This window comes from Labrus mixtus, chromosome 5 (assembly GCF_963584025.1).
Source record: "Labrus mixtus chromosome 5, fLabMix1.1, whole genome shotgun sequence".
NCBI classification, from domain to species: Eukaryota; Metazoa; Chordata; class Actinopteri; order Labriformes; family Labridae; genus Labrus; species Labrus mixtus.
The window spans coordinates 23988892-24005491 of record NC_083616.1 but is presented as its reverse complement, the minus strand read 5'-3'; the positions used below and the strand labels follow the sequence as shown (position 1 = coordinate 24005491).

Here is a 16600-nt window from a genome sequence, read left to right as displayed (position 1 = left end):
AAAAGTAGGATGAGGAGAGTAACTCTTCAGAGGGGGAACTGACAGGTTTAAGAGACTTGGAGACATTTTTAGAAAAAGGAAGAAGAACAAATGTTAAATGGATGAAAGGAGAAGGAAGGGTGATGCTGAGACAGGTGTGAGGGGATGAGGGATTAGGAGGGGAGGAAATGATGAGGTGACAAAGAGAAAATGTGCACAGGAGGATCAGGGTGATGAGATAACAATGAGAGATTCAGGTGTGTGGAAAAAAAAAAGGACGAGGAAGGAAAAGAAATACGGGACGATCCGTCAAAAATTCCAGAGAAAAGATTCAAGAAACATTGAAAAAAGAAGCAAAGGACGGGAAAAAAATCAGTGGAGGAGGATAGGAGGCATGCGAGTACAAGATGACAAAAAAAAAATGAAGTGTAGGTTGAGGGAAAGGTTGAGGGTTGATTTTGAACAATTATAAGAAATGTGCAAAAGGAAAAGAGTGTGAGAAGATGAGGTGTAAATGACGGGGAATCATTTGAATAAGTTGAGATGGTTGTCCCTGTAACCAAGAAGGGAAAATGATGCTCACACAAATAATATTACTGCACAAAAAAAAGTCCACAGAAAGTTATAAGGCAGGCTCATTTATCAATCAAGGTCACCTCCTTTCAAATAAAAGGACAATAAAACAATTTTTGATGACAACTAAAGGACAGTATGTTTAAGTGATTAAGACCCGCCGGGCAGGGGACAGAGAGAGAGAGAGAGAGAGACAGAGAGAGAGAGAGAGAGAGAGAGGCAGAAAGGAGCGAGCATCATCAGGGGTCAGTGAGTGTTGGGCTCGCTGTCACCTCGCTGTCGGCACAAACAGCTGGAGGGAAACAATAAAACTGTCACACCGCTCTCGACCTCTTTCATTCAGTCACACACAAACAAAATCAAACTTTAGGTTCAGTTCTCTGCGTGTCTTGGAATTCAGGGGACTTTTTTCCGCCCTGTACACGCAAAGTCATGAACGCATTTTCTATCTAAATTGAATTACTGGATCCACATACCTGGACCTTGAGGATTTTGCATAACCCTTAAAAACATTTATATTTGATTTAAATGTGTTTTCAGGCCAGTTAACAATGCCTTCCAAAGCATTTAGCCTGTGTGTGACCGAAAAGGATACAAGGCTGAATTACAGTAAAAAAAAAAAAGAAAGAAGAGAAACGTAAAAATGTAGAAAATAAAAAGAGAATGTCCTTCCTCATATTTCTACCTGAAATTCATTAGAGATGTGTTACTCAGCAACCAAGAAACACTCTGTTAGCACACATGCACTCACGAACATCTCGAGAAAACGCGTTGCGTATGGGGATCTCAGGAGGCGACACGTGGCGTGAAAAAGACGCGAGGAAAGAGAAGCAACAGAGTCCGACACTTCTGCAACTTCTGTTTTCTTAATATCAGCCACTTGTAAGATGATGTACTCACAGTATCAATAAACTGAAATAAATAGGGGCTGAAGCTGCTTCTATACAAAACAATCTCATCGGTTATACGTCGTCAACCCTGCCTGCTTACTTGTGGTGAACTCCTGAACATTTCCTGCTGAACTTGCACATCGACTCACCCGGTCTTCACACAGAAAAGTTCACTTGAGGGTTGGCAGGATAAAAAAAAACATCCCTTAAAGTCAGGGTGTAAAAATGCGGCTGTTTGCAGTCACACATGCAGCTCACCCTGAAATTTTTCAGGACATTTTCAGGGGTCTTGAGCAGATGTTTTTTGTAACATTGTGGGGAAACTACCGGTAATATTTATCATTGTTGATACAAAATTATTCTTGCCTCAGAGGTTCTTCTATTTACTCACAAAAGGTTTATGTTTCAGGGTTGTGACAGAGAAAAAATTAGGCCTATAGGAAATATAAACTCTGTGGTGTAGATTAAGGTGCACATGTGATTGAAGACTTCTCTTTTTCATTTTTTCCAGTATTTAACTTTTTACTGGGAGATATTCACCCAACATCTGCTCTGCCATTTCAAACCCCCCTACAGTATTCTAGCAGGCTGAAAACTATGGAAACAACAGTCGCCTTATCTCCTCTCTCTAGAAAGTGCAAAATTCAGATTCATTTGAAATGCACTGTAGAGCATGATGGTTAACTGAGTTTTTCTTAAACTCTCAGAGAAGCACTTGAGTAAAGAGAAATCAGACCAGAGTTATCAGTGGGATCAAATCATGTCTGTTTTATTCTGAGGGTTTGGAAAATGGACTTTCAAGTCAAGGCCAACATTTTCATGTAGATTCCTCTTCACCTTCAGCACGGAGCTGGAGTGACTCTCAACACCTCTAATGACGAGCAGAACCTTTTAAAAATCACTCTGTACATCTGCAGTAATGTGGGCACTTTCACAGCCTTGACCAGCGTTAGAAAAAATTGAAAAGAGAAAAAAAAGCACGATTTGCACGGAGAAAATTCAGGGATCAACAGACAGATAACCTTTTCTTTATGAGCTCTATACTATGCTCAATGCTCCATTATAGGACAACCAACCTCTGAGAGTGCTTTATGTGTGTGTGCAGGGTGTGTGGGTGAGTCTATTGACAACCAAAGGTTAAACCCTGACAAAGCCTGGTGATCAACCCTGAGTCCCTGCTCACTGTTTGATCAGACTTGTTGTACTTTATGAGCGTCTTGTTCTATATACTGACAATGAGTAGTTCTCACTAACCGCAGCACACTTCAAGTCAGGGTTAAAGGGTCAAAGATCCCCAAGGTCAGTACAGTCAACAGTCTTGAGTTGGTTTAGAACAGACACATGGGGGCACTGGTGGCCTAGTGGTTTGTTTTTGCACCTTATGTACAGAGGCTGTTCTCCTCAAAGGTTCAAATCCTACCTGTTGCATGTCATCACACACTCTCTCTGTCCTATCTCTCTGCTGAAGGCATAAAAAGCTTTACATATAAAAAACAGACACCTGTTGTGGAAAGTTCAATGACTGTATTTCTCTCCGCCTATTGGATTGAGAATGCCGCAAGGAGCCCCATTTGTTAACAGAGCTGTCAACCATGATGTTACATCCGTTCCTTTTAGCATCATATAACTACTTGAAACTAGTCAGAAAAATTAACACTTCGACATAAATCAGCACAACTATCACAACAGACAAAAATGTATTAGATGTGTGTTTGAACCTTCATATATGGACCCATGTCCCATCTGTTAACATGGAAGAGGCGGGGCTTATGTCCTATACTGCAGCCAGGGAGCTCTAAATATTTTGACTTCACTCCCAGGAGGCTGTCATGTCGTCCGTTTCTATGTCACTGGTTGTTGTTGTTGTTGTTGTTGTGCATGCTTTGACTGTCGACTGTTATTATGTCGGTCAAATTAAAGTAATTTCCAGCGTAATGGTCGATGTTTTCTGTGTAGTCAGCCGTTAGAATTAGCATCCATCTGCTAAAATGAAAAGAGGTGTTCCATGTCATTTGTGTCCACTGGCTGAACATTTTTGTCTCCTTGTGTTTATAATAGGAGATAACCTAAAAATACAAGTTCAACCGCCCTGTTGAACAAAAAACACACATACACACACACAAACACACACACACACACACACACACACACAAACACACACACACAAACACACACACACACAAACACACACACACAGGCGACTGGAAAGAGCTTACAGCCAGTCTCAAACAGGAGATGTGGGGCAAGAGAAGAGGGACAAAGGGACCGAGGGACAACCTCTGTTTGTGTGTGTGTGTGTTGATACAGTATGCAGTTTGTGCTTGCGTGAATTTGTGCCCGTGTCCCTCTGAGGTGAAGCTAATCTGTTTCTGTGCAGCACAGCCAGAGGTATCCAAACAGACAGGCAGCAAAGAGGAAGAATAGTGACAATACTTGAGAGAAAAACTGAGGTCCATATTTATCACAAAGGCTGCAGACAGTCTTCTAGCCAAACAACATGTGTAGCGCTTCTCTTTAGCTAGCCGACTACAATGGAACAGGAACAAAGAGGCTGCTGGGAGAATGGCTGTAGGTAGGTACACTAGCATAGTGCTCATCCCCGCTCCTCACACGGCCCACAATTACACGGCTGTCTGGCCACACAAAGGGAGCAGGGAAATAGAAATGGATGATTTTGGAGCAAAGAGGGTGAAAAAGAAAGAAAGTAAGCATGAAATGTATAAAGAAAAGCGGTTGAAGGTCTAGGGAGAGGTTGGAAACATAAAGAGAGGAGGAGGAGGAGGAGGAGGAGGAGGGGGAGGAGGCAGCAGCGCTGACAGACGAGGCTTCAGACGAGGCTTCAGACTTCCATGGCTGTCTTTAGACTTAATGAAATGGAAAGGGCGGAGCAGCAAGGAGGTGGAGAGCAAAGCAAAACCGGTTTTATACTTCTGGGGGAGAACGTTCTTGCAAAATGATCCTTGCTGTAAATTTTCTTTATTTCACCTATAAATCCATACACAAGTGTAAGGAAGCGGAGATCTGCTTCCTCAGACGATGTGCAACACCGAGTCTCTGGAATCCGCAGCACACAAAAAAAAAGACTTTAAGACTTTGTTTTCATTGGGCTTCTATAATAGGATATAAAAATATCCAATATCTCAAAAGAGCCCTTCAGTAAGCAAATACTTCTTACTGAGGAAAAGCAACAATCTTAAAGTGGAGCATTCCAGGTTTTATTGAATGAGAGGGAGCGTGTTCATCGGTTTGAAAATCACGTACCCTCTGATACTGTCTGTAGACTTTTGTTCTGTTGCTCGTTTGGGATATGATTCAAATTATGTTCTCATCCAAATATCAGCGGAGCAATCTTTCGGTATCAGATTTCATTTTCTCATGTTGGGAAGACGATGTCGGCCAGAAAAAAAAATACATTTTATAATAAAGTCAGAGAAACAACTTCTAAGGCAGAGGAATTGACTGAGAATCACAAATCTATCTCCATGAAGTCCTTTTTTGTGTTCAGACATGTTGTAGTTTTTTCATTACTTCCAATGGAATTCACTGAATTATTGAAATGCATAATTGTTAAAGCAATGGGGGAAAAATAGTCAAAAAATGTGTTTGTATATTTACAGTTTATATGCATATATTTCCGTGTAAGATTTGACTTTCATGATAAGTTTGACTTTATAAGAGCTCATAAAATGATGAAAAGGTCTACATTAATAAACACAGCTTCCATCCCACTTGCCATTGCAGCTTCTTCACTGACAGACCCGACACAATCCTCGAAAACAAAACGGTGTAAAGTTGAACTGTGGCGACTGTGGGTAGATTTCACCACAGCACCCCTGGGTGGGGTTTCCAGGGCACCGAACACAGACGGAGCAAACTGTGAGCCCACGTCAGTATCAGTTAGGTCAGAGCAGCAGGTGAATCTGTGTCCGTCAGGAAGACAGGACTCTAGTCCGGGGACTTCGGAGCAGTATAACACTGACAGGCGGGCAGAGCAGATAACATCATCGTTACTAATCTGAGAATATTTATACATTTTTTTTATTTGAATGTCTTTTTTTCCACATTTCTGTATTTCTTTTGGATATTTAAATTCTAATTGAATCTTTTGAAATGTAATCTTCTCTGTGATGGTTAATTGTTTGTTTTAGGGATTTTTGAATTTTAGCAGTTTAATATTTATTTTTCTATTTGTCTTGATGTTTTTGGTGTCTTATTTGAAACACTTTGAATTATGTGGTTGCTGAAATGTGCTCTATAAATAAACGTGACTTCACTGTAAACCATGACATGGGTTCATTACCAAATCCCGAATCTGTTTACAGATATAAAACGTAGGGACATAGAGCCCTATTTTAACCCGTTTTACTGTGATAACAAGGGCATTTTGGTTGTTTTTTTAAAGAGATCTTGACTTATTTACCTGGTTATCTGGGAATAAAAATGCTGTTTTTCTGTGATTATGAGTACATTTCTGTTTTTTTCTCAAGATCTCAAGAAATGAGCTCACTATCACTGGAAAACCAGTGCTGTTATCCCGGGTTAAAGAGAGAAATAATCTGAGAAATCAACGGAAATGTACTAGTTGTCACAGCAAAATGGAGCAAAATTAAATAGTATGGATGCATGTCCTCTCAGGGCTACCTAAGACACCCTTTCTATCCGTCTCTGTACGTGTGAGTGTGTTTGTGTGTGTTTGCTTTGTGTGTCTGTGCAGCTTCCAGCCGTCTGAATCGGGGTCTGCTTCAGCAATTAGGGCCTGGATGATTTCCCAGGCCAGCCTGCCGAACCCACCGCTCAAATGAGAATCACATTCCTATTGTGTCCCACCGCCGTTAATCATGTTTTCAAACGACGCTGCAAAACGGCGGGGCATTCCAGCAGCTTGTCATCAACCCGCTCAAAAAACTGTGCCTTTGGGGTCATAACTGGAGCCGTAAATGCCCATCATGCTCGGCTTTTCTGTCCAGCCCGGGCTTTTTTAGTTTGTCAGGGAGAGGAGAGGAGTGCATTGAACGAGCACACTTCTCAGGCCAAAACAGCACAGAGAGCAGAAATATCAGGCTTTATGTGAACCACTTTCCACTTTCTTTCTCAGGATGGGTTGAAGCATTCCACAAGCTCAGGGGAAACAGGAGTTGCAAAGAATGTAAGTTAGTTTATTTAAGTTAGTCTTGCTTAGTTGAAGTTGTAGTTTAGTGTAGTTAACATTAGTTTCACTACATTTTTCTTTTAGTTTAGTTAAGCCGAGCTGACTGGAGTGGAGTGGAGTTGTGTTGAGGTAATCTTTGACTAAGTCAGTCTTAGTGTATGTTAGTTCAGCTTATTATCTTGATTTCTTTTAGCTTAGTTTATCTTGGTTTAGCTGCTTTAGATTAGCAGAGTTACATTTTTCTTCATATTAGCTTGGTTTTGTTTGTTTGAGCTAAGTTCAGTAAGCTTATTTTACTTACTTCAGTATATTTTATCTTAGCTATAAACTTGTATACCTAGTCCAAAGAGTTCCACTTTCCCTAAAATCAGACCTGTTATAACATGTTAATGTCAAGTTGTCATAACAAAGACATCCTAAACAAAGACAACTTTGCAATAAAGGAGACATAAATGACCGAATGACAACATTCATGATCATTCACAAAGCTGACGGGTGTCATGTCAGTATTATGCATTGGATACCCCTTCAAATAAAGTTTGACCAATTTACTGCAGTAATGTCCATTTAGGTTTAGTGAAGTTATGTTTAGTTTAAACCACATTCAAAATGCATTTGAATGGTGATACAAACAAAGACAAAACCACCTAAATCGCTCTCAAAAAATTGCAGCTCTATAGTCAAAAGAGATAAGAAGGGAAGGGAGAAAGAGATGATGCCCAACCCCAGAATCATTACTGTTCAAATTTAAATAATTTGAGATTTTCAGGATGTTCTTACACTCATATGAAGTCAAAGAAAAAGAAATAACCTGAAACATGTGCAGTACTAATGAAACAGCTAAAGTTTCAACACACAGACTAGGAGCTCTGTTCTGAAAAGTGTGTCATTTAGCAGATCTAGAGGTGTGTAGAACATGATCTTCAGTCTGGGAGTGCATCAGAACCTGCACGTAAATCCAACCAAAAAAAGTCATGTTTTTATTGCATACATCAGCCACCAAATGCACCATCACAAACCAGATGATTTGTCCATCGAAAACCCCCGGAGGGAAAAGCCAGCTAAGCACTTTGTGAGGTTAAGTGGCAGTTACTCACTATAAGCTCATCCAAATGGACAGCCTGTTGCCGTGCCAACTGACAGGCCTCCGTGAAGCACATTCACAAACAGCATTTTAAAGCAGCTGCTCGGGTGCCAAGAGAAACCAAACTGGGCTGCCATCGCTCACACAACATGGATTTCTCATAGCTCTTAACCCGGGCCTCTGTGGTTTCCTTCCTCTGGTGCACCTAAGCAGTTTCCACCCCGGAGGACATGCACGCGAGATACCTCACCTCTAAATGAACAACTGTTGTATAAAGCTACGCCATGCCCCCTATCTGCCTGCACGGTCAGCCCACTGCAGCTATAACACAAAAAAAATAACTGAGCAGGAGATGAGCACTGCCCCGTGGCAGATGGTGATAACACTTACAGCCTCGGGTCTGAGAGCTGACATTGTGCTGTCTGTGTGTGTGTGTGTGTGTGTGTGTGTGTGTGTGCATGAGACAAAGTTAGTGCAGCTCTTCCCCTGTGAGATGAACAGTTAGTTTAAAGATGGTTGACCATGATAGATGTCACTGTGGGGAGTAAAAGCAGTGGATGCATCTGGTCGAGCGGGAGAAAAAAAAAAAAAGGGTGTATGACCCTTTAAGCGGACATATTAGATCGTAGCATCCACAACTTCAGTTAGGGTTTTGTTAAAATATCTTAAGGACATTTCAAGGTAATAACTCACAGACATGTTTTGTAATGTCCCTGTCAACTAGTCCAATTTCAAATGACATCCAGCAGAGTTTTTAGCACTGAATACCAAGGGCACCAGGGTCAGGGTTGAGGCTAATTTTAAATAGAAAATATTTTTTTAAATATGAAAGAAGACCTGCATTACAACAGTAGAGGTCACACTGTGGTATTATGGCTGTCGTAGACCTTTCATGTGACCAGAAAAAAAGAGGTGCATGAGCATGGTGAGTTGGTTTGGCCTTCCATTAAACATTGATGATGTCATGCTTTTGGTTTGGATAGAAACTAAGAAAGTCGAGAGAGGATGTAAAACACTTCTGGAGACCTTCATAAGACCTGGAAGAGAAATATCAGTAGTCGTGTTCTTCAGGCACATACAGATTGTAACACAGTGAAGTTGACCTTTGACATTATTGTAAAAAGCGTCATCATTTATCAATTTAGTTGCTTAAGAATGTGTTTGTGTCGAAATAAGCATCTCTAAATAATGGCCCAAACATTTAGTTGAAGAGAAAAGTGGCCTTCGAATTTTCCTGGCAAAACTCTTTGCAGTTCATCGTTGAGGTTTGTATCAAATTTGACACTCAATGGACGTTCATGACAACAATTAGATGGATGAGGTTTGAAGTATTAACAGACGAACCAAAAAGAAAATACGCCTGAACACTACTGTTGCCAGTGTGGAGGCAAACAAATCTGCAACAACCTCATCATGGGTACATTTTTTTTTTCCCAAAAAGCTATTCCAATGATTTCTTGTTAAAGACATTTCCCTTTGGCAGAAGGGGAGCGTAAAAATACAGGCTGGAAATGTGCGGAACCGGAGAGAGATATTTAATACGACAGAAATCCTCAAGTGGAATCAAACCTGGAAGATTGGCTTGTTGGATATGTCTCCAGGATGCTCTGGAGAATTATTTTCTACATTGTAAAGTATTTTGTTTATTGTTATTGAGGCTTACTGTATAGCAGGACTTTTTTTTTTAAATGTGTGTTTTTCGGGTGCTGTGTTTAGCTCAGTGGTTTATCACTTGTCCCATGGATAAAGGCTATAGCCCCCAAAGTGAAGACCACGGGTTTGATTACAATCCCTTTGCCCCATGTCATACCCCGACTCTCTCACCCCTGTGTCCTACTCTTTACACTGTCCTGTCCTCTTAGCCCATATCAGCTCAAGATAATCACATATAAATGAATATGAAAATGATGTCTTCTAATTTGAAACACTGAAACAGGCCCCTACATTCCTAAAAAAAAAACTATCAAAGAATGTACACACTCTTAAATGTACTGTACTGTATGTGATTTCTCCAGAGAAGAGAAGACCTCATCACCACCAGCGGACAGAGTCTTGTTCCAGGCAGTGAAGAAAACAACGCTGCTGTGACTGTGATGAATTGACGGATGCTCACTCCTCGCGGCTGTACATCGTAACTCTCCTGCTGTGCGTCCACATGCAGACAGAGGTGAACTAGCACCATGTTTACCAATAGGCCTGACACACTGGGCACATGGTAACACACACAGTGTACACCCAACGCCCACTCAGCCATGGCTAATTGCTCTGCACTTTGATTACTGCCATCTATTTTAATGAGAGCTTACCAACGCATTCTCTCCCGCCCGCTTTTTCTGTCAAACATGGTGCACACATGCAGGAGTTTGTGTGTGTGTGTGTGTGTGTGTGTGTGTTTGTTTGGACGCACACACACACATATAAGTGAAGAGAACAATACTGTGAACTGTGTTCGTCCCGGTGGCAGGAAATTGGAGGGTGTTCATTAGGCTAATGGATATGAAGAGGAAGGGAGAAGGAGGATGAAGATAAAACAAGGGGAGGACAGGAGGGAGGGCGGGTGGGAGGCCGCTGAATTATACCACAACAAATTCTGTACAACGACCCAACAAGTCATATTGCAGTGTGTAATTTCCTTGCCACAATGATAAAGAGTGGAATGCTTCAATTACGCCGGCTTTAATTACGCTGAATTTGCCTCATAAGTCGGCTCCTGGAGAGAGCGAATGAGCTGTCGAGTTCTGGTGCTTCTGCTGCTCGGCTGGATAGACTCGGCTTCATTAGGCTCTCTGGTTTACCAGAACACACCAGGATGACACCGCCTAATCAATGGACTCACACTGTTTTAAAGACTCGCAGAGAGCTGAGGCGGCGGATACCCAACTGGACGGGGTTTAGTGATCGATGGTGGAAATGGGTGCTTTCCAGCCAGGCTTCAGTTATCCTGCATTTTTCCTGACATCGAGCCAGCTACAGCGACGCTCCACTAAAAAGGTCGTTTCACAAAAAAAACACATGTGCAGAATGTATGTAAGAAGCAAAGAAAACAAAAGGAGGGGAGAAAAAAAATAACAGGAGGAAAAAAAAAAGGGAGGAGGAGTGTGAAAGAAAAGAGAGAATTTAAAGGATGGAGCGCGACAACCGCATTAAAAACCACAGCTATGCCGGATCACATGGTCACACTCTGTCTCATCACTTTACGAGACGTTAGGTCGGCCATGAAACTAGTTCAACATGTCTAGTATAACAGTCATCGATACCGCAATACCACACATGCATACACACACACACACACACACACACACACACACAAGCTGGAAAATGTTGTTCCAGGAAAAACAGAGCTTCAAAATAATACCAAAATGTGTTTATCAAACTGCAATGAAGGCCGCTCTCTTACAGGAATCAACCCTGACTCATGACCTCTGCTTTGGGATCTGATGACCCTACATTGACCTGACCATGACCCCTGTTTGTCACCGTCACCATCGCAACATAAGCAATTGCAGCACTAGATTTCTGGAAGCGTAGTGTGGTTAAATGTAAGCAGTATTCTGTGCTTATTTCTATACTTAAACACTTTCTAGTTCTGCATGTTAACACTCAATTTTCCTCTTTGATTTGTTGCTCATAATGTCTTTCTATTGCCTTGGTGTTGATATAATATTTAAGTATTAGATGTTACCAATTGAACACACAAGGCGCGCTCTGAATAAAAAAGAAAATGATAAAAGAATATGTGGTATAAAGGGAGAGGGCTCCGTTATATACTCGTAAATGAGAAGTTAATGAAATTGTTCCCTCCATAGGAACAGACGGGGGAAAGATCCTAATGAGAAACTCATGGCTAAATAAGCATTATGGTAATAACAGTGCATGGGAGCATCCCTCAGACCAGGCGTTTGACTCTGGTGACACGCCGCCATTACGTATTCATGAAAACAGATGTTGGCTGGCTTGCGAAACTCATTGGCCCAAAAACCTGCCGAAAAAAAGGGCCAGAATCCTAAATGAATTTCCCAACAGAAACCACCGTTTGATGCCATGCCAACAGAAAGTGAGGAGATTTTTCATACTACAGGAGAGAAGGAGAGATGGCAGGATGAAGGGAGGAGGAGGATATGGTGTAAGACAGAAAGAGAGAGAGAGAGAGAGCGAGAGAGAGCGAGAGAATCAGGGGTTTTTTATCCCCTCTGAAGTTGCTGTCTTCTCTCATGACGCCTCGTCATCATCGAACCTCATCTCCGTCTCTTCATGTCCAAAGATGCCATCTTTAGCATGGGCTGAAGAAACAAAATCCTATTTAGCTTTGATAGCAAAGTGAGTTTTTGTTGAAGCAGTCTCAAGCAGGCGACGCTCCAGTGGCTTATCGCCGGCTAAGCAGACAGAGCTTAGGAGGAGGAATGGGTGAGGAGACAGGGAGACGGAGGGGGGAGGAGGGAAGTTTAGGTGTTATTTTAACAAAGCTTTTTGTCATATTTTTTAATCCCCTGCTCTCGACTAAATTGTCTGAACATTTTGGAAATTAGCAGATTTTTTTTTTAAATTGTGATCACAAACGTTCTCTTCACCCAGAATAACTGGAAACACTGTTGAACGATTACGGTGTGTCACTCGTTTGCAGTGACCATAATCCCTACAATGAAAAATAAAGGACGCACATATAAACACACCAAAAGCGTGTCTGCGAATAATTATGAAAAAAAAGTTGCACAAAGTGAAAGGATATCCCTTCTTCTTTTCTTTAGCAATGAACTGACATTATTTGTATTGTTTATTCTAACTGTCGGCACTTCACTGCTATTGTACAGTTTGCGCTTTATGCATTTTAATAAGCTGCCGGACATTTATTATTCTATTTTCCACTTAGCAGCAGGATAAAGCTGTTTTCTCTCCTACTCTTAGGGCCACTGCAGAGATATTAATTCATCTAATCACTGTTGGAATCAACTTTATGAACGAGAAAAAGGCAGCAGAAGTTGCACACTTCATGTTTAGTCTGGTGTTGTGAAATCATGTAAAAGAGTCTCACTGCGCTTTCATTCACTTGAAAACACGAGGGATACGGAGATGGAATCAGGTGTACGGCCTTTGTTCTCCGTCCTTTCCATAACTATTGATATTACGGCCATCATCCTTACAAAGATCTTCTATTTAGTGCGCTGGGAAATTGACCATGGCTGGTGGTTTGGAGAGGCATGGAGGAGGGAGGAAGAAAGACGAGTAGAAGAAGAACAGATTTTAATGGACAGTGTTGTTGATAGATGTGATTACAGCCTCTTCTTGCTGCCCATCCATTCTCTATAGATTCCAGATGATAACAGTCCTTAGACCATCTCTTTCTTCCTCTCTCCCGCTCAATGTTTTTTTTTTTTCTCTTATCCTGTTCTGAACATACCGCCTTCTTCTCTTTCGGTCTTTCTGTTTCTGTTTATCCCTCTTTTCTCTCCAAAACCTTGTTCTTTCTCTATGTTCTTCCCTCACCAAGCCGTGTGCAATTTTTTTTTAACCCCCCCCCCCCCCCCCCTCCCCATAACACCATCTTCTTCTCCCCCAATCACTCCTCATGTGCTTCACAGGGAGCCAACAAAACCACATCACATATTTAAGACCCCTACCCTTTCTCCTCCTTACAACTCCTCTTTTAGCCCTGCTATCTTTTTTTCTCTTTACCACGGCCTCTCATCCTTTCATGGCCTCCTTACAGTTCACCAGAGTATTCACATTTCTAAAAGAGAAGAAATACCCCCCAATGGGTGGTACGTGTTTGCCTGGAAACACATTAGCAATGTTGGTTAAAACGCTATGGCAAATGACAGGAGACTAACAGTGGGGATCCTGCTGGTCATTCAGGCAGCCGGCAGAAGCACTGGAGTGCGCTCCAGCACAACGCCGAAGCTCAAAGTGAAACCAATCCTCCAATGCCATACAATATCTGCCTTAATCTTACTCAAGCTCCGCTCATTACACACTCAGCGTGGGCCTGGAGACAGGCAACACGGGGAGCTGTGCAGCTGGGATTTGTACACCAACTGTGTGTGTGAGTGTGTGTGTGTGTATGTGTGTGTGTGTGTAGATACATTGATGTGGTATGGCCATCACTGCAAGACGAAGCCACACTAAAAGGGTGTATAATACGCCTTGACACTGTACGCAGATCAAGTGGATTTATCATCCCCATCATCTCCTCCCAAAGAGACAAAACCACAGAGAATGTTAATTTCCAGCACCATAAACAACCATAATAAGCATCACACTGACATGTGAGCATGTTTGCATGCCTGTGTAACAATAGGCTTACTCTCATGCATAGAGTCAGAGTATGTGACACGCATATGCCTCTGTGGATGTGTGTGTTTAACCGTATGTGTGTGTGTGTGTGCATAAGTGAGCGGTTGTGCACATGTCTCCTTTTTTACCTCATTACCACAGTAAAAGAACCTGACCATGCCTTTTTCATTTGCTCCGTCATGCAAGGTGAAGTCATGCAGACTGAATTCAGACAATCCTAATTGTGCAGGGTGATAATGTACCCGCATAAAGACCAACATATTTCAAACCGCAATAATACTCTCTGTGATCCAACAACTTTTCAGCACTGAGTTTCCAGCTCACATTCAAGGCCGGGCGAGGAAAGGGCTGTGCCAAAAAAAACGGGATGGCTGATCTAAAAAACAGAGCACAAATCTGAATGAGAAAAAAAGAATGTTTGAGCACAGAAACACACATTTGTGTAAGCAAAAGCACGTCCTTGCATATATTATGTGCTCACATGCTTAAACAACCATGTGCACACACATACATGTAAGGTAAAGTCGACTCAAAATAGCAGACTGAGGGTTGGAGAGCTGCAGCTTTCTGTCTGCCAGTTCAGTTTTATGTCTCAGCTTTGATACAAATCCACACAGCATGAGAGCTCACTGCACCACCTGAGCTATGTGTGTTTATGTGTGGCTGTATATGTGCGGTTATAAATGTCCAATCCACCACCTGTTTGTTCACACAGAAAGCCAAACTCCATCTACTTCCAGAGGGCGCACTTGGGATGCTTGTGCGTGTGCACACCAGTTTCTTAAAGTGTGTGTTTGCATGTGCATGCGAGTGTGTACCTGTGGCGTGTGATTCATTCTGTTTTCCTCATGAAGCTGTTGCTCATTAATCAATTTATGGTGGGACAGCTATATGAGACGAGGCTCTCTCCCACTCCCTCACAGTAAAACCTCACCAGGGCTTCTATCCTGCTCCAGCTCACATAACCCACCTTCTGGCGGGATCGGGTCGTACACAGTAACAAGAAAACCACAATGAGGATCACTGGCCAGGGCCAAACACAAGCTATGATTATTCTCTTTAGTTAAGCTGAACTCCTGCGGGTGCACTGACACATTTTTAAGGTATTGTTATTGACATTTTTTCCAGTCAATTTTCTGTCACAGCTAAAATTATATGAGTGATGGTCTGTCTGGATTTTATGAGAAAAATAACCAAACTTAACTGCAAAATTGTATGATTTGGGATAGTTACATTCCTGAGAGGAAATTTCTCTTTTTTATTGGTTTTAGTCACAAAGAGGTACCTCTTCACTTTTACTCATATTCTCTAATACATGTATAAAAAAAGGGAGTCCTGCTTTCTGTTTTCTTCAGACTTTTTTTGGTAGGCAGTTTTTGCCTTTATTTGACAGTTTCTTTAACAGGAGAGAAAGGGGTATGACATGCAGCAGAGGACCGAGGTGGGATTCAAACCCACAGCCGCTGCGACAAAGACTGTGGCATCTGAACAAGGGGGGGCACGACAATAACCGATAGGCTATCCAGCACCATGAGTCCTGATTTCTTTTGTAAGTCAAATGTAACATCCATCCAAAATCTTTGCAGCAGAATATGTAAAAAAAAAATAATAATAATAATAATAAAGGCTATTTTGGCAGTGTTCTGTAACTCACTTCCTCTGTCAACTCCCCCGCTGCAGAATGTTTAGGCATTGAAAATACCCATATAGAAATATTCAGTCTTGATGATGATGATTTGATTTACTTTTGTAGCTCATAGAGAGGCATTAATATTAATTTCAGTCTGTTTCATAAGCAGCTAAAGAATCCTCAGAGGAGCTTTAATCCAAGATTCTTGAATACTAGATTCTAATGACAGAGTTGAGTCTTAGAAGAACTGAAGTAGAGACTTTTACAAAAAAGAGAAAAATATTTTTTAAAATGTGTGCAGTGGGACACCTCTGACAACCGTAGAGCAATCTGTGGGACCTATAACCTAAACTTTTCTCATTTCTCCTGAACCCCACAGAGAGCACATGACAAATGCAGCAGAACAATGTTTTATCTCATCTGACACCCCGACAACAAGGAAATAAACATAAGCTGACAGCCAATCGGATCGCCCATCTGCTGGCCTGCCTCACAGTGGTTGGATCGCCTCGACAAGTGGTGGACGAATAATTTCCATGAGGGACACACCCCAGAGATGGGGGAGCAAGGGAGAGCAGAGGAGAAAAGAGAGAGAATACAGGGAGCGTGGAGTGGGCAGCCACATGGCAACGTCAGGTTATTTTGATTGGTGGAGGCCAGCAGGCAGCCAGGCAGGAAGACCAGGAAATGTAATTCAGGGAGGCTGTCTGAATATGACATCTCTGGGAGCTATTCAATCTGCAGCCAAACCCTCAAGTGGCGCCTCGCCTGGCATGGTGGCAGGGAGGTTACAACTGTGAGCTCACCGCCTGTCAACCCCACTACACCCGCTGTGGAGCAAAAGATATGACGGATAGAGGAGAGGAGGGAAGAGGAGAGGATATGAGGGGATAAAAGAGGGGAAGAGGGGAGAGGATAAAGGGTAGAAGGACAACCAGAGTGAAGAAAAATGCATTTTCATACTGTTAATGTAACTCAAAAAAGGTACAGCCAAGAAAAAATAAGAT

At 42.0% G+C, this 16600-nt stretch overlaps 1 protein-coding gene across 1 annotated transcript in view; it reads right to left on the bottom strand.

The window, feature by feature from the left end:
• fbxl17 (F-box and leucine-rich repeat protein 17) overlaps positions 1-16600 on the bottom strand; it is a 241147-nt gene that overhangs the window by 74345 nt on the left and 150202 nt on the right. The window lies entirely within an intron of this gene.